A 17,285-nucleotide genomic window follows, 5' to 3' on the forward strand; every position below is an offset into this window, starting at 1 on the left:
TATGAATTCAAATGTTAAGCAGTCTCTCTTTCTCAAGGTATGATGAATAATTTTGCGGTTAGCGCAGCTTTTAACAACTAAGGACGAATTAAAATGATCAGCAAGCGAGGTTAGCTACGTATCGGCACGAAAAGCATTTTTTTTTCGTCTCTTCAGCCTACGATTAGTTCTAAGAGTCTTCATGAAAACACGTCTAGTGTTAAATGAAGCAAACCATTACTTACTCGGCCCGTCCCACCCCTCCCTCCTTCTCTCTCTCTCTCTCTCTCTCTCTCTCTCTCACACACACACACACACACACACACACACACACACAGAGAGAGAGAGAGAGAGAGAGAGAGAGAGAGAGAGAGAGAGAGAGAGAGATCCGTTCGGACGCGAAATGGAAACCACGGTGAAAATCCGAGAAAACTTTGCACAGCAGTGTTGGGCAGTCCTCTAGTAAGCCCGTCGATCACGTCACGTCGCTCTTTTCAGTTCTTAGCGCACAGTGACAACCTAAAGGTGCCTAGAAAATATTGTCTCCCGCGAAGTACGACAGCCTGGTGAGAGATTTGACTTGATGTCATGCAGCCCATTTAACATAACTGTGACACGTTCCCTTATTCATGACAATTCTCTTCAGCGCTCTCCAAGGGGAATGAAGATGCTCCTACAGCGTTTTCGATCGGAAGTGTTTGATCACAAACAATAGAGCCCGTAGTTGGCTCACACTGAGTTTCATTTCTGCTCACATGAACCACTAGCTATGATGCCAACTTTTGGTGCAGACAATGAGTTGTAGAGCAGAGTAGAGAATTGGCGGAAAGCATAGGCGGCTGCCTTCTATGACGAGGGTATTAGGAAGTTGGTAAAACGCTATGACAAATGCCTAACTTGCAAGTCGGAGCAGCGACTAGCTAGAGAAATTGCTGGAAGGTGAAAGTAACGGTTGCATATAAAACATTTTTGATTTTCACAGTGTTTTCCACTTCGCGATCTATTGTATCTTACTTTCCGAATAGCCCTCGTATAAATGTCTTAATTCTTCGTGAACAGGAGAATTATCGCGCGAAAAGAAAGTGCTTGGTGCATGCGGGCAAGCTGCGTAATCAACCAGTCGGTTTTCCTTCCGTATCGAGAGCAGCCAAAAAAGACGTGAATGTCCTGTAGTTTCCCTCAGTTACAGTATAGCGATGATACCACGTGGAGTCTAGAAAGCTGTTGTCGGTGGCAGTCGTGGTTGAATTTCAACTTGGCAAAGATCCTCGCGTACTCTCTCAGTACTTGCGTCAGTAGATTTGCGTTTCAGAGCCCACTTTTGAGCATAGCATTGGGTCTTCGGTAGGTGCAGGTGGATTTGTTTGTACCAGGTGACCTTGTGCACACGTTCGTCCACCCACATCTTGTTCCATTTGCTTTTGGCCATGTCTCTAACTGCTGGAATGAGATCATTCGCTGGGATGTATTGCCCTTGTATGACAATTATCGTCGCGTCGTTAACTGGTCAGTTTTCTCACTACCCACAACCCCAGCATGTTTCTCGATCCACAAATAATACCTCTGTTCCAGTGATGTGCATCTCTGATACAGCAGCAGCTATTTAGTGTGGTAAATAACGACTCCCTTTGTTCTTACCAGTTGTGATTGGCCTTGAAAGTGGCCAGAACGAAGTAGTAGCAACATCCAAGCTCCTGTTCTCAACACTCGAACTCCAGTCTAAAGATAAAAAAATTGAGTAAGGACAACGAATGGTTCACAATGGAGCGGTGGCAGTCTAATGGTTAACGGCATGGATTTATGCATCCACCCTATGTAGTACATATAATATAGTAGTTCGGCCGATGAAATGACATGGAAGAAGGGTAGACAGTGTGTGAAAAGTGACAGACGATGAGGGTAGCTTTGCAGGTTGGCACGCTTTGTGATTACTGGACCACTGTCGGCGTTATCAGTTGAAGCTGTAGCAGTAGCCGCGTGTTCAGACGGAATAGTGGACTTTCTGGTACGCCTATGAAGCAAACAGCTGAGAGCACGTCGTTTTCTCGGAGGGGAGATGTGTAGCTCGTCGTGCTATTGGTTGCTCCACATTCGCGCGACCCCGCAGCCATAGAGCAGCTGATAGGAGGAGCAGCCGGGCGCGTAGGCCGCGGCAGCTGCGTGCGTGTGTGTGCTGTGCGGGCGGTGCGTGTGGTCGGTCGGCTGTGATTGAGGAAGCGGCCATGTCGGCCTCTGGCGTGACTCACCGCCATCCCGCGCCGGGAAATGCCTCCCAGCTACTCCTGACTGGCCCAGCTTTGCCTTGCCTTGCCTTCGTTCGCATTCCGTTCACTTCCCACTCCCGCCTCTCATTCGTTGCCGCCCACTGTGGAGAGGAGAATGAACTGGGAGTATCTGTAATGTAGAGCAACGGAGAGAGGTTTAAATCGACGCTGACAGTAATAGTGCGAGAAAAGTGGAGAATGGATAAGCCTTATCAGACAGAAGGGACGTGTGTTTATTTTGTTTGAGTCATCACTCTTTTGACTGGTTTGGTGTGACTTCCGTCCTGCGTCCGTCATGGGTTATTTTACTGCCTGGGTAGCAGAATTCATTAACTTCATCTACTTCGTGATCACCAATTATGATGTTAAACTTCCCACTGTTCTCGTTTCTGCTACATCTCATTTCTTTCTTCCTTTTTCTTTTTACTCTTAATCCATTTACTGTACTCATGTTCATTCCATTCAATAGGTTCTGTTATTTTTCTTCACTTTCACTGAGGACAGCAATGTCATCAGCGAATCTTGACATTGATATTCTTTCACTTATAATTTGAAGCCCACTCCTGTATCTTTCTTTTATTTCCGTCATTGCTTCTTCGACATGCAGACTGAATAGTAGGAGCGAAAGACTACGTCCTCGTCTTACGCCGTACTTAATCCGAGCACTTGGTTCTTGGTTTTTCACTCTTATTGTTCCCTCTTGGTGCTTGTACTTGAGGGTTCAAATGGTTCTGAGCACTATGGCACTCAACTGCTGAGGTCATTAGTCCCCTAGAACTTAGAACTAGTTAAACCTAACTAACCTAAGGACATCACAAACATCCATGCCCGAGGCAGGATTCGAACCTGCGACCGTAGCGGTCCTGCGGTTCCAGACTGCAGCGCCTTTAACCGCACGGCCACTTCGGCCGGGTAACCTAAGGACATCACACACATCCATACCCGAGGCAGGATTCGAACCTGCGACCGTAGCGGTACATGTTGTATATTACCCGTCTATCCCTATAGCTTACCCATATTTTTCTCAGAATTTCGAACATCTGGCACCACTTGACACTGTCGAACTCTTTTTCTATGTCGACGAATCCTATGAACGAATCTTGATTTTTCTTCAGTCTTGATTCCACTATCAACCACAAAGCCAGAGCTGACCCCTCTGGTGCCTCTACATTTCCTAAAACCAAACTGATCGTCATCTAACAGCTCCTCACTTTTCTTTTCGACTCTTCTGTACATTATCCTTATCAGAACCTGGGGTGCAAGAGCTATTAAGCTGATTGTGTGATACTTCTCCCAGTTGTCGGCTCTTTCACTCATGGCAATTATGTGGATAATAATGTTTTTTTTCCAAAAGTCTGATGACAGTCCCATATACTCTACACATCGATGTGAATAATCGTTTTGTTGCCGCTTCCTCGAATTATTTTAGGAATTTCAATGGAATGTTATCCATCCTTTCTGCCTTCTTTGATCTCAAGTCTTCCAAAGTTCTTCTAAATTCTGATTCCAATACTAGATCCCCTATCGACTCCTGTTTCTTTTTCTATCACGTTATCAGATAACTCCTTCCCCTCAAAAAATGTTCAAATGTGTGTGAAATCTTATGGGACTTAACTGCTAAGGTCATCAGTCCCTAAGCTTACACACTACTTAACCTAAATTATCCTAAGGACAAACACACACACCCATGCCCGAGGGAGGACTCGAACCTCCGCCGGGACCAGCCGCACAGTCCATGACTGCAGCGCCCCAGACCGCTCGGCTAATCCTGAGCGGCCCTCCCCCTCATAGAGGCCTCTAATGCACTCTTTCCACCTATCCGCTCTCTCCTCTGCATTTAACAGTGGAATTTCCACTGCGCTCTTAACGTTGCTGCCTTTCCTTTTACTTTCACCGGAGGTTGTTTTGACTTTTCTATATTCTGAGCCAGGGACATGTTAGCGGAGCTTAAGCGATGGAACCTAGAAAATAGTGAACTCGACACTGAAAGTAATTATAGTGTTGAAAGGGTGGCGAGGACGTTAGGTATAATATTTAAAAATTAGCACGCTGCAGGAAGCACCGGGCAATAGACTGACTATAAGACTGGACAGCCTCAATCAACAAGCAGTACAGTAGCGTGGGAACTACAACTAACGTCACAAATATTTGTCTTTCATAATCCATTAGTGCAGCTTTTAACATTATTCATGAATCGCAAACAGATCGTCTTTTGTGTTGGTATACAAGCGTAAGAGCGTTTGCATCTCTCTACAGACGAATATGGCTCGTTAAAGAACGTTTCGTGGATTCTCGATGATCGAGCGGTGTCAGAAATGTAGCAGGATGAACTCTCAGCACAGTGGAGCAACGCCCCAGTAGTTTTAAATGAAAAAATTGTTGTAACCAGTTTCATTATTTAACAGCAAGTATTGTTTTCGAGGCAGCATACGCTCCTGTTCCCAGTGCGAGCTAAACGTTCAGATTTGTTAGTGTTTCGTCGTCCATGGCGCGAATGGGCAGCATTTTTTTTAACCATATGTCTCGTCAAAGACTCAGCACAGACTACTCATATTTTTACATAGACTACGTAGAATGTTATAATAAATTACAATCTATAAATATTACAAATCTAAGTCCTCAAAGGCGTTTTTCTGTCTGTAGGTGAAGTGTAATCTCAGAAACTACTGTCAGGGAATTTTGTACGCATTTCACTAAGAGAGAGAGTGATTCACTAGGAAGGTTTGTGCATATAATATATTACCGGTACGGCAAATAATTCGTCCGGCCGCAGAACTCTGTGCTACCCCTATTCCATAAATAAGTACCACAAATTTGTAGAAATCACAAATGTTTAAGATAAACAGTTGTGGGCGGGAATCGAGGAGGCGACCCGCATGTCGCAAGTAGCGACTGTAATTGCTCCCCCACAGAGGACGACGCACAGCACACAGCAATACAATTCCCTTATATTTGCTTATTCCATCACATTCGTTTTCAGAACAGAATTATCGAACACTACGTGTTCCACACCTAGACACCAAATCATTAACAAACCTTCAAACAACGTTTTCAATGACAGTTTGAACTATGATTTACCCTTTCGCTTTCTGTCTGCAGACCACAATAAAATACTAACGTTGTTAGTAATATTTCTGGTATTACTAGATTTATGCGACAGATGATGAAACAGATATAGGTCCTAGCCTCGAGAAAATATGTTTTCAGTTTGTGGCTAATCGCCAGGTTAATTCAGCACAATACATGCGTTGGTGAACGCACGACTGCGGGAAGTAAAAGCGCAGATTGAAATTTGATTCTTTTCTTTGTATGTATTGCCGCTTTGGTGAGCGAAAATATAGATATGCAAACAACATAACTGGAACATTGGCAGATCTAAAGGAGAAAGTAAGCGGGACTTATATTTCCAAGATTGCACAACTACTTACTACGTCCGCGCTTAAAGCGAGCCACCGGAAGTAATCTCAGCTGACATGGAAGGAGACACTCTTCCGCAGTAAGACGCGCCTGGAATCTCCACTGTTCGATTTTCTGCAGTTGGCTGTTCCGTGAACGCTTTCCGCAATTTGCGTCTGCCTTTCCCTTCTTGGCCAGGAAGTGCCACCGTCTCTGTTAGCAATGAGGAGACTCTCCTTCTTTCAGAAAAAAATATTTGTTTTAGTCTATAGTCGCACGTTTTCTTTATTTTGTCTACTGGCTATCCATTTCGGTACACTACACCATCCTCAGGCCATTCTCTGCACGCTGTCATCACGCTTGCTTCCCAAGTAGGTGTGTTTTCTGTCTTCTTTTTTTCCTAGCCATTTCTTGTGTTTTGGCGTCGTCGGCGGCATGTTATTCTGGATTGGGCAGTGTTGTTGTACAGAGGGGCCAAATGTCCTTCCTGTCGCCACCTCCCCCTCCCCGAATCACTGAATCCGCATGGTAATACGCGCGGCTTTCCGGGTTGGTTAGCAGTGTAGAGACTCGTCGCTGAATTCTATGCTTGATCTAAGAGCCATTCATAAATAACAGTTGTTGCAGTTGCTTTGTAAAGCCTTACCTGTGACGGTCACACGAGGATTCTTGTTTAACATCCCGTCGACAACGGGATCATTAGAAATGGAGCAGAAGTTCGGATTATGGAAGGAAATCGGCCGTGTACTTTCAGAGGAACCATCCAGGCATTTGCCTTAATCGATTTAGAGAATCTTTTTCTTTTTTTTTTTTTTTTAGTTATTTGGAGCCCCAAGGGGCGATTTGTGATATTACATTAGAGAAGATACATTTCTTTGCCAAGAACTCTAATAATAGTCATTGTTCTCGATAACCAGTTTCTGTATTTAAAATTCCCCTTTTCAGATCTCGACAGACAGGTTATTGCATATATCTTAAAACACCAGTAAAAGTGCTCTTTCCCGTGAATTGGCAGTTACGTAAAAGACTAGAAGACTGATGTATCGGCATGTAAAAATTAAGACAACTGTTTACACAGTTATTCACAACATTCATCTGTCTTACGTCACGCACAACAGAGCACCTCATTCCGGCCGGGCGCCGCTGGAGTAGTTCTTCTTACAGTTCAGACTTACGATGGAGACAGTACAGAAGTTTCACCGTTTGTTTTGCGAAAAAAACACACTTCCACCCCCAATCCCCTTCCCCCCTCATAAGATTTTCGAATAACGCCCTAAACAATCTCGTGTTAATTCAGCAAACTTGTAACTAATTTAAGAAATCGCCCGTTAATTTCTTCGATCTCCCCGTTTAATTTGCCGTCATGAGGATTCCAAAGACTGGAGGAGTAGTCAGGGCAATGTCCCACAAGGTCCCTGCACCAACTGTGCAAGACTTTCCCCAAAAGTCTTCTAGTGCGTCCAAGTCATCCTTTTGGCTGCCCTGCTGACTGCATCTGTTCATCCCGCTTCATATCGTTCCGCACTAGTACTTTTGTCTGTTTTATTGATGTGACTGAGATGAGCTGCATACCTCAAATACTGTACTAAAGAGCTTCAGTCATTTCCCCAGCGCTCAAGCACACTATCTCGGATTAGTTCACATGGGAGGCGAAGCTGTTGCGTATATTAAACCAAGTTGTTACTCATTGTCATATGGAGATGTTTTGCATGACCTTGCGTAGCTACAGGGTACAAAGACTCTTAACGTATGCGTAGGCGTATCACTCTTGTAGCAAAGATTTGTCTAAAGGATATTACAGTTAAATTCATTGTTGGCATTGATAAGAGTTGCTGATTCGAGGCGTGCTGCCTCCTGGTGGTAAGTCCGCAATGGCTCGTTTTTAGGTAATTTGATAATTTTTTATTTTATCCGTCTCAGTTGCATGAATATACAATTTTTGCTGCAGTGGATACGGATTTCTGGCTGACAAGCCCTCTCTCAAGCGACACACCCTGTTAGCAACCCTAACGAGCCATACAATACGGTGTCAAAAGGCAGAGAAAGCTCCTGTTCAGAAACTCAAACTGTGTGTGATCAGAGCGGCGAATGCTTGTTAATGGCGGAACATAGCTGTCTACTGCTGTTTTCTAGAACATCCCTTGTCTGTGACACATATTCATTGTTATTTGTGGGACTGAAGAAAGTGATAGCGTCATGGAAAAAAGTTCCTGCCCATAGTCTCTCGCACACTGATGAACAAACCTGGCTACGAACCTTATATCTGCGTTGTTTGTTTTAATTACCACTGCCATGGCTCCAGTTCGAGCATCTTTATTTACATTTCTCGACTTCGTACTAAACCGCTGAAGGGAAATGGCTAAATGACACAAGCAGAGTGATCACTTGCGTTTTCTTCTTTGCTTCCTAAGAAGTTTTTGCACTAACGAAAAAGTATGTCATAACACCTAATGCACTATTTATAAGGGTTATGAAAAATCTTATTGTTCTTATTGTTGTGATAATCTTGTCATTAGAATCTGTCAGAGACAGGCTAATTTGATTAGGAATCGTTGTAGCATCCCACTAACATTTGGTTTCAATACCCCACAGCTAATTTGTTTCAGCTCATCGTCCATTTCGATTACGTGTGGTGATTTTCACTCTTGTGCAACCCAGGGTAGAGATCTATGTCTAATGGGGCTCCATTCTTATCCAGTCTGAACTAGTGCTCCGTGTCTTATGACCTCACTGTTGATGGAAAATTAAAGGCTACCCTTCTTTACTTTCATCCTTCATTGAAGAAACACCAAGGCGGCAATTGGTCTTATGTCTACTACCTACTGGGATTTACATCTACACCTACACATTTACTCTATAAAGCACTGCACAAAGCACGAGCCATCAATAGCTGATCAAACGAGAACTGCTGTGGTTTTGCAGCAACATTCGTGAAGGAACTACACGTTATTTTTTTTATTTTATTTTTACTGAGAATGGACTTTCTCATAGATTGTTGACGTCCTTTGCCCTCAATTGCTAGCTTAATAATACACTGCTTCGGGATTGCATCGATATTTCATCCGCATTGAAATGTTAGCGAGATGAAACTTTCAGTCCTCTGCTGTGTTTTGGCAAAAGAAGCAAATTTTAATATGGCAACAAGAGAAGTTAAATATTAGTCAAAACTTCTCACTGAGGACACTTCTCAGAAGAAAAACAAAGTGAATCAGAAGTCTCGGAAAAATAAATCACCAGCTCTGTGGCAATATTGATGGATCCTATACCCAAGTGTACTTCAATAATAAATGACTGGGACTGAAATTGCCTAAAGGATTTTATCTCAACGACCCGAGAAATATGAAAGCAATTCACTGCCCATAGTATATAATCTTTTAGTCCACGAAAGATACTGATATTCTGTTTTCACCTTAACAGACAGTTGACAGAATTCTGCAAACTGAATCGAAGGCTCTTAAAAATTACGTTATCGCATTAAAAAATCTGATTACTTGCATATCGCGGTAGATAACGCAGTTTCGCTCATTAGTCACATGGCAAAATACACTCCTTTTTGTGTGATATCATTTGTCAAAATCTCCTGTCAGTGTCTCAGACCGTTTGTGAGATACGTCGGCTGTTATTAATACTTCATACGGACTTTATAATCAGGATGTGCCATCGAAACTAAGTGCACTACGTACGTTATCTCGAGACTGGAGAGAGATGTAGATCTCCTCCCAAGTTTAAAGAATAATTCAGTATGTTAGCTACATTTCGTTTGCAGCAATGTATCACAGAAAATTCACCATACGCAAACTCATAGCGACGCCCATTTTTCATTTCAGACTATTCGAATTTCTGCAGCAGCTTACTTAACTTTGAAATATCTTAATAAGTGTGACCGTTAACGAAAGGATAGACAGTCCATCATGAAGCTTTTGAATGAGACTGAGATACAGCGGAATCGATTTTTTTCCGAGTAGTTTCTTTTAAAGAGTTTGAGAAAGATTCCAGAGCGACGGGGTTGCGCACACAGCCATTTACGTATTCTATCTAGCCTGCTACCTGCCGCGCAGTCCGGAAGGTTCGACATGGGAAATAGCCGTCCCCTCTCCCTGGTAGCAACAGTCCAGGGTGCCATCTACGAAACTTACGGCGAACCTTACCCTTTACGAGACGAGTGTTCAGAGGGGTAGGGGTACACCGGAAGAGGGGGCAGCAGGCCAGCATGTTGGGTGTGGTGTGGTGAGGGGGGGGGGGGAGGGGTAAGCGTAAGTGGAGGTGGAGCCGCACAGCTTGGGCAGTCCGGCTGGCTGTTCCCGGTTCCCCAAGGCCGCACGCTGCCTGACCTAACCTTTCCCCGGCTCCGCTCAGCTGCTGCAAATGCCAGACGCACACTGCACACCGCCCTAATATAAGCATCGCCCCGACAGTAATGTGTCGGTCTTATCGCTCTTTAAAGCGCCTCCGGCACACGTTTTATATCGACGGTATCGCTCTCTTACGGCATCGATCCACCGACGGTAATCCGCGCGATTTGGTACGCCAGTCTCCAGAAGCTGCAGCCTCAATAGCTGACCTCTCTCCGCCAATTTGTTTCGCTAAACGTACCGCTAAGAGTGGCAACAGAAGGCGGAGAATATTTACAGCAGTACTGCAATTTGTCGAGACAGTAATATTCTGAGTAATGTAAAGGTCACAAATAATTACTTCATAGATTCATGTATGCACACCGAAGGGAAAAAACTCGCAACATCAAGGAGGCGTTGTGCGACATAGACGAAAATTGGTACGCGTGTTTCTAAACCTGAAAGATGATCTCTATTTCAGTTTCGCGACAGTCATTTACGAGTGGCACTAGTAGCCCGAGTGTGAGGATGCAAATCAGTTTGATTCAGATACATGCTGTAACGGTCGTGATCGATAGTTGTCATTGAGATTGGACTTGCTGAGTTGATGTTAGTCAACGATGCCTTTAAGGCGACAAAGACGACATTATCAACACTTCACTGAGTTTGCACGAGGTCTTTTAATAGGGCTACGAGAAGCTGGATATTCCTTCTGTGATACTGCAGGAATGTTGCCACTGTACGTGGCTGCTGGCGCTTGTGGTCCCTAGGATCTGGACGGCCGCGTGGCATTGCCGAATTGGAAGTCAATCGAGTTCGGTATATGGCTCTGGCGCATCGTACTGCATCTTCAGTAGCAATTTGAGCAGCAGTTGGCACCAAAGTGATACAATGAACCGTTACATATCGGTCACTTCAAGCACAGCTCCGGGCCAGGCGCCCTCTAGCGTGCATCGCACTTACTCCAAATCACCACCATTAGCGATTTCAGTGATGTCAAACGAGAGCTCATTGAGGGGCTGGGTGGAGGCTGTGTTTTTCGACGAAAGCTAATTCTGCCTCTGTGCCAATGATGAGGTTAGGAGGAGGTCAATTGAGGGCCTGCAACCAACCTGTCTGCGTGCTAGACACACTGTACCTACAGGGGGTGCGATTTCGTATGACAGCAGGAACACTCTCGTGGTTATCCCACAAAGCCTGATTGTAAATTTGTACGTCGATCTGGTGATTCGACCTGTTGTGCTGCCACTGATGAACAGAATTACAGAGATGTTTTCCTACAGGATATCGCTCGCCCACATACTGCTGTTGTAACCCAGCATGCTCTACAGAGTGTCGTCATGTTGCCTTGGCCTGCTCGATCACCAGATCTGTCTCCAACGAGCACATCTGGGACATCATTGGACGACAGTTCCAGCGTCATCCGTACACAGCATTAACCGTCCCTGTATTGACCGACCAAGTGCAGCAGGCACGGAACTCCATCCCACAGAGCCGGCCGCTGTGGCCGAGCGGTTCTAAGCGCTTCAGTCCGGAACCGGGCTGCTGCTGCGGACGCAGGTTCGAATCCTGCCTCGGGCATGGATGTGTGTGATGTCCTTAGGTTAGTTAGGTTTAAGTAGTTCAGGTCTAGGGGATTGATGACCTCAGATGTTAAGTCCCATAGTGCTTAGAGCCATTTGAACCATCCCACAGAATGACATCCAGCACTTTTACAGCCCACTTAAAGGACGTTGCATCCTTGCATTCATCGCTGTGGCGGTTACATAGGTTATTAATGTACCAGCATTTCACAGGCTGGATTATCTCGCGCTTACATTAACCTGTGATATTGCAATGTTAATCACTTAAGTATGTTACCTAGACGAATATATTCCGGAAATTTCGTTACTCTACATTAATTTTTTTGTGTTGGGGCTTTTTTTCCGTAAGTATATTAGTCTGCATGTATAGCTGAAAACCCAGAGGGCTAACTAGTGAGACATATGGTTGAGACAGAACAGAATCGAATTCGCGGACATGGTTAACGCACTTTGGTGTGATACTGCGGGCAGAATACATGTGGTTTTTCAGGCTGTTTCGTCGTTAATTCGCCGGGCGGATTCGGTCCGGGGCCGGCGCGCCTACCCGAGTCCAGGAAGCAGCACGTTAACGCTGTCGGCTATCCTGGAGTATCACCACCGACCTACTATCAACATATAAACCCATCCAGGCGATAGCAGTGTCACCTGGCGAGGAATGACTACTAGCCAGATACACGCAAGGTGCATGTAGTGTCAGTGAGCTTGCTGTCTGTGTGTAGAATGGGGAAGGTGCGCGATCTATCTGAGATTGATCGAGGGCAGATTGTGATGGCACGGAGGCTCAGAACGAGCATTTCGGAAACTGCATGTCTCGTCTGGTGTTCAAGGGGTATGGTCAGAATGTGGAAAATCAAGGTGAAACCATGTACAGACGTCGTTGGGCTGGGCGGTCACCCCACGTTACAGATGTCGGACGTCATAAGCTGGACAGACTGGCGAAAGTAACATCGCACTTCGATACTGAGAAGAGTGAAACTTTCTGAACATACGGTGCACCGAGCTCTCCTAACAATGGGCCTCCGCAGCTGACGACCCAATGCTTGTGCCAATGTTAACACCACGACATTGGCAACTACGACTGAAATGGGCACGTGACCATTGGCACTAGATGTTGGCCCAGTGGCAGAGCGTTGCATGGACTGATGAACCTCGATACCTGCTTCATCATGCTGATGGGAGGGCGCGATTCCGCCGTCTTCCAGGGGAACAGCTCCTTGACACCTGTACTGCGAGACGGAGAACAGCTGGCGGCGGCTGCATTATGCTCTGGGGAAGATTCACTTGGGCGTCCATGGGTCCAGAGGACCTCGTGCAAGGCACCTTGATGGCCAAGGAGTATCGTACATTGGTTGCACACCACAAACACGCTTCATGACGGTCATGTTTCCCGACGGCAGCGACGTTTTCCAGTAAGATAATGCGCAATGTCACAAGGCCAAGAGTGTAATGGCGTGGCTCGAGGACCACAGTAGCGAGTTCCAGTGGATGTGCAGGCAGTCCAGCTCTCCAGCTCTGAACCCGATCCAAGACATCAGGGATGTGACTGAACGTGGCTCCAGAGCGCGTCTCCCCCCTCCCCAGAATTTACGGTAATTAGGTGACTTGTGTATGCAGATATGCTCCCAACTACCTCCAGTGACCTAACAAAGCCTCACTGCTTCCAAGCTACGAAGCGTCGCCGCCGTTATCCGTACTTAAGGTGGACATACCGGCTACTAGGCAGGTGGTCATAATGTTCTGGTTGAGCGGTGTATAACACCCCTCTGTTTGCGTAGGGGGTTAAAAGATCAGGTGGTGATAGGGGCCTACTTCACCTACCACTGACCATAAATGGATTGCCAGCGCACGACGAGAGCAGCAGTTTGCAGAGTGCGACACGATCTGGGCGGTGGGTTCGCAGCTGGCAGCAGCTGGCGGGCGCCGTGGCCAGCAACGGGATCGCCTGATACCTCGGCGCGCATACTGAGGGCGGACCGCCGTCTGGCTGGCAGCCCGCTGCCCTTCCTTCCCCTCAGGGCATCGAGCGCGCCCACAGCCCGTCTTACACGAGACACTTTCCGCTTGGAATCGATTACCGTGTTCGTAGTGGGTGCCATCACATGCCTGCGTGTATTGGGTTAGCGCGTTAGTTCGTAGCGTTTTTACGTAAGTTTAATAGACACAACAGATGCACATAACGGAGACTTCAGTAATCAATAATATATTCTCTTTTACTATTTAGAACCGTGTGGCAGCTATGGGGCAACTTTTCGATTTTGCGACTGTAGATATCACGTGGTTTTGAGGCGAAGAACTCGTCGATCTATGTTCGGAGCCCATTTTCATGCGGAAAGAAAGTACCTTGAAGGTTCCTCGATAGAGAGCGGAAAAGGTGAAAATTTGAGGGCACAAGATTAGGTAAATAAGGTGGGTGTGGAATAACTTCCCAACCTAACTCTTAGTGGTTTTCATGAGTATAGCGCACCGAGCAAAGTGGCGCCACATTCGGGAGAACAAGGTTCAAACCCGCGTTCGGCCATCTTGATTTAGGTTTTCCGTGACTTCCCTAAATCGCTTTAGGCAAATGCCGGGATGGTTCCTTTGAAAGAGCAAGGGCGACTTCCTTCCCCATCCTCCCCTAATCCGATGGGACTGATGACCTCGCTGTTTGGTCTCCTCCCCCAAGTCGACCAGCCAATCAACCAGATAGCAGATTGGGGGCGGGCGTTGTCGGGCAGCAGCATCAACTCACGTACTATTCTTGGTCGTTGTTCTTGGATTGTGTTTGCAAAACGTCTCAGTTGTTGACAACAAATGTCAGCAGTGATGTTACACCTCGGGGAAGGAATTCCTGATACACCACATGGTCGCTGTCCCACCAGATACATAACATACCTTGTGTGTGTGTGTGTGTGTGTGTGTGTGTGTGTGTGTGTGTGTGTGTGTATGTGTGTGTGTGTGTGTGCGCGCACAGTATTTGTACGTGGAATTGCTGCTTTGTTTGAGGTCAACCGTTCCTTTCTTTTCGTTATGTTAGCACAAAGACATCATTTCTCGTCAGCAGTGACGATACAGCATAGGAATGGGCGGTGTTGATCGTGAGCGAATTGATGATGAGCAAGGAGCGATGCAAGTATGGCCATCCGCTAATTTTAGTTATTTTGACTTAGAGTAAGCGTTGCCTCTACACCCGATTTTTCAGGCTTCCCATTTGCATATAAATGTTGCACGATGGTGAAACGATTTCAGTTCATCACATTTGCCAGTTGTCGAGCACACTGATTTGCACAATTTTGGATTAATGCCTTTAAACGATCATCAAACCCCGAAGGTCTTTCTGAACGTGGAAGGTCACTAACGTCAAAGTAATGATCCTTAAAACGACCAAAACCGTTGTCTTGTCATGCTCTGTCCCACGGTATTATCCCTATATACGGCGCAAATGTTTTTGAATGCCTCCGCTGGCGTCACCCCTCCATTGAACTCAAACAGAAGAATATGTCGGAAATGTTCCGATTTCTAGCGTCCACAGCTCCACCGGTATCCAAATGATAAAATGACAATATATAACCCCAAGTATAAACAGTGAACCACAAAAAAATTACAATCGATAAATAATCCCATAGCAACCGGAATACCAACAACACCCGAAACATAACGCTACGAACTTCTGCACTAACCTGACACATCATCCGGCTACCACGACGCGAGTAGTTGAATGGTGTTAATAATAAGTTGACTGCGCAGAGTGGGAGCCGTAAGATCTTGAATACCAGTAACTCGCCGCCCCCATTCCTTAAAGATCTGAACTTCCATGTATAGAAAACAGCTTCAGAGTCTGATAACTTTATACACGAGTTAAATATTTGATATTAGCCGCGTAAGAACTGTATAGGATGTAGAATAAGATACGCCACCAGTCACAATTGAAGGTTATTTATTTAAAACACGACCGGTTTCGGGATTTTGCCCATCTTCAGATGATTTTACTTTCATATCTGTGTTTCCACATTCAGTGCTGGAGTTCATTGTTTAAATAAAAGGGCAGTTACGTGATGTTGACTAAATAGACACAAGTGAAAAAATTTGAAGTGACATGTGTTGAAAGGTATTAGTCTACTTAGATATAGCTGGAGCATCCAAATCATAACTGCACATCTGTCACATGTTTTAGAAACATATTTTCGATTTTCACATATTAACTGCACATTTGGCACCATAGTAACTACCTGAACTGCCATATTACGCCTTTAGCACACTAATGGTACCTTAAATATAATAACTGTAGATAAGACAAGAACTCTCAACATCCAACCTGTTTACTTTGGAATATATAGGTTATCGTCAGAGCAAGCAGTATAGAGATGTTACACACAGGGAAACGTAGCAGATATCACAAATACAAATACGAAATCATGCAACCAATTACGAATATGAAATCGTGTTACTTTTCATATCGTCTTTCGTTCTTATTATCTCATCTTCCTCTCTTCCCCACAGAAGAACTGCATTATTATGAATCGACACCTCGGCCAAAATAACCGTCGGTGCTTTATGTAATAATTTTGGAGACCATACAGGTTTCTCCAAAGAAAAAGTACGCCTGCGATACACAATAAATGGTTCGAGGTATCAAAACTAGATTTCTGGCAAGAGAGAGAACGCAGAGTTCAGAATGCTCTGCCATTTATTTTATTTATTCGTATGGCTAGGGCCCGCCGTCGGGCAGACCGTTCGCCGGGTGCTGGTCTTTAAATTTTACGCCATTTCGGCGACCTGCAGTCGATGAGGATGATAGGATGATAATGACAGCACAACACCCAGTCCCTGGGCGGAGAAAATTCCCCGGGCCCAGAGGATTGACAATCCGTCACGCTGACTTTTTTTTTCCCATTGTGTTTGGTCGTTGTGGACGTGACATGACATCCGTTCAAATTCGTTGTTGATTCTTTCACTCAGTTTTTTTATTACAGAGGCCAACCAGGTCTCTGACCGAACACGTTGAGCTACCGTGCCGGTAACCATTCAGCTACCGGGGGCGGACTGCTCTGCCATAATAAATATACATAACTATGTTTATCTACCGATAACTGGAAGCAAATATGGTTATGTAAATGGAACGTAATACCAACCTCTTTAACGATGTTCGAGAGCCCATAAAAGAAAGATCGCTATGATACAACAGTCATTAATGTCACAGTTAAATATTTCGCAAAGGAGTAGGTGTAAAACTAACTGCACGTGAGCAACAGTGCTGACGGCACAGTGTAGTCCTACTTCTTCTGACAAACTATCAGGCAACCCATTGTAGAGCTTCATATTTAGAACATTGCTTGGCTTTTATGTGAAACATTTAACTGCAAAAAATAAGTGGCATTACATCATTGTACTTCTCTGTTCAAGAGCGTTCCTAGATCGCTACAAAAGTAAATTGTTTTATACAAAAAATAACTTGATGTTTCAATATCTACCTGTATATAAAAGTTGCTAGTTTTACTTCTACGGAAATTAATTTCCACTGCAAATAAAGTCACTTCTCGAACATAATGTTTCGCTATCTCAAACCGCTGATATATTACTTACATTCAGATGATACAAAGCACCTAGTGTGTAAGCAATATCGCTACACTTGATTTTTTTAAAATAAATAAGGCTGTCTATTGTCACTTTATTTATTGAATCTGTATGGAGAGAGAGCACGTTATGAAGAATTCCGGGTTACAGGAAGAACAAACTGGAATTCTGATATCGGG

At 44.9% G+C, this 17,285-nt stretch overlaps 1 protein-coding gene across 2 annotated transcripts in view; it reads left to right on the top strand.

Moving 5' to 3' along the window:
• The window catches only part of LOC126236956 (cGMP-dependent protein kinase, isozyme 2 forms cD4/T1/T3A/T3B), a 582,919-nt gene that overhangs the window by 447,311 nt on the left and 118,323 nt on the right, over positions 1–17,285 (top strand). The gene's annotated exons all lie outside the window — the stretch shown is intronic.

The sequence above is a fragment of the Schistocerca nitens genome, chromosome 2, assembly GCF_023898315.1.
Source record: "Schistocerca nitens isolate TAMUIC-IGC-003100 chromosome 2, iqSchNite1.1, whole genome shotgun sequence".
Taxonomy (NCBI): domain Eukaryota; kingdom Metazoa; phylum Arthropoda; class Insecta; order Orthoptera; family Acrididae; genus Schistocerca; species Schistocerca nitens.